The following is a 2,360-nucleotide window of genomic DNA, read 5'->3' as shown; positions in this document are numbered from 1 at the left end:
CTTGTTTTTACGTTGTGTGTGATTCTGATAGATTTCCTGAAACGCCCAGCTGCCAGTTTTGTTAGTTCTTCGCCTGTTTACCCAGTAATACTCCTGGGTGATAAAAAAAGAAAACCGTGTGCCCAGAATGGAAAATAGGTAAAACAGATGATGAGAAATTAGCCCTGTAAACCAACATCACAAGAACTGGTTGCCTAGGCAAGTTTATGTGAACTTTGAAAATGAGGCAGCTGCTGTCAAAATTTCTGTGTTTTAACATTGTAGATTATGAGGGAAAAAAACCCTCGAAGATCAACACACAGGCTCACACGGAGATTTTAGATTAGAAAATAGTAGTGCAAAATCAGTCTAGTTCATTTCCTTTGCCCCTTACCACCGTTGCTTTGTACCAGGGCCTCTGGTACATGTCACCTGTAATAATTAAATACAAAGCAAATTTCTTGCCTACTAGAAAACGTATGGATGCTGGAACAACAATAATTTTCATTTACTTGGATCTCTTTTAATAGATAGTGTGACACAATTGATGACTGGATTTTTGATCAACAGGCTTTAAAACTGTTTTTCATGGACACAATTCCAGTTTTTCTTTTTTTTAAAATTTCTGTTAACAGCACAAGTTGGCACACTCACCAAGGTCACACAGCTATCGGGAGGAAAAGTCATAGTTGGTATTACAGCATTGTATAGAAGTGTCAAACTGACACTTCTCAAAGAGAAAACTGTTCCAGAACACTAGATTCTTGATTTTTCTGAGGCAGGCAAAAGCAAGCAATAAACTCCACTAATTCCTTCACACGTATGTTTTACACAAATGCAGGGGTCATTTAGAGGGAGGCCCAGCTTCAGCCATATGCTAGGAACTATGTGACCAGAATGAAGAACAATCCCTACCGGTTCACTCTTCAAACTGCAAACCCAGCACACGGAGAACCGTATTTCAGGGGCTGGAAAATAAGTCAGCTTGTGAATCTATCCCCCCACCCACCTCTTCTGGCTCCCTTCCCCTGAGAGGTCCTAGGTCAAATGCATCAGCAAATGGAGTGAGTTTCTGTGACAGGCCCTAGGACCCTTGGGTGGAGATGAACAGAAAAACGTTAAAGGATCAACAGTTAGGATTTCTGTGACCCAGTATTCCATTAAAAGGCTTCTAGTTACATAAATCTGACTAAATGACAATGCCAGCCTTAATATTGAATCACGCAAACATGTGGTAGTAAGTTTTCCTTTGCTGCTTTTTATAAAGTAGGCTTGGACCGCCACAAGTAAGTGGCAGATTTGCAAATGTCCAGAATGGGTTTTAGTTTACAAAATGAATGATGGAGTCATTCTCACCATTGTCCCGTATTCACAAAGTAAGTAATTTCCTGAATCGAGGCAGGAATTTCAGCATCTATGTGCGGACTTCAGGATTTTACCACTGAGGGACAACTTTTCTAAGAGTAAGAGAATCCAGGAGTCACTGATTTGGGCTTGAAACTGGCTGTGTTAAGGGCTTTGGTAGAGTAATGATATTTCCTCCTCACCGATGGTAAGGCCTGGCGAAAAAGAAAGGGCTTCAGAGAGAACAAGATTTGGACTTCTGTCTACGTGAGCATGGACCCCGTAGAGACAAGTGAATGGGTGAAGTCCCTACCTACGTATTTCACCATTTGTTGTCGAGCCGGGGACGGCTTAGGCTCTAAGGCTGATCTTGAAATTCTATAGTTTTGAACAAAGAATAGTGACAAGAAAACACCGAAGTTAATTTCCCCAAGTTTTATTCCCACAAATCACATGCAACCACCATGCTTCGCACATGCCTCTAAATGATTGTATGTGGGTTTGTGACAGAGTGTGCCCACCCCCTTTCTGAAAATGGCTCCTCAGACGCACATATCACTGGAAGGCCAAAGAAAAAGAAAAGATGAGGCGATAGAGGGAAGGGAGCACTCCACGGAGGAGATAATGTAAAGCCAGCCAGTCAATATTTACCCGCAGAAGAGCGAGCGAGCGAGCACGTGAGCACGCCGCACCGGGTGAGGGAGTGTGAGCCAAGAAGCGGGGAGAGGGGCTCGAAAGTGGCCGCGTGTGAGGAGCTGGTGATTGTTTTCTGGTTGAGAGAGGAGGTGATGATAAGGCCGGGATGCGCGAGCGCCGGGCCGGCCGCGAGCCGGCAGCTGTATGCTAATGTTCGCAGAAACCGAGCCTCCGCATTCCCCATTAAAGCCGGCGGCCAGGAGGCCACACATCACTGAACAAATAGGCTCTCTCTAGACAAATAAAATAACACACGTTGGCCTGCGGGGAGGGGGGAGAACCAGAGGGGAAGAGGGGTGTGGGGGGGAGGGGAGGGAAAAGAGAAGGGGAGGGAGAGCCGG

Source organism: Crocuta crocuta, unplaced genomic scaffold (assembly GCF_008692635.1).
Source record: "Crocuta crocuta isolate KB4526 unplaced genomic scaffold, BGI_CrCroc_1.0 scaffold209, whole genome shotgun sequence".
NCBI lineage: Eukaryota > Metazoa > Chordata > Mammalia > Carnivora > Hyaenidae > Crocuta > Crocuta crocuta.
The sequence above is the reverse complement of the archived record's forward strand: the minus strand, read 5'-3'. Positions refer to the sequence as shown.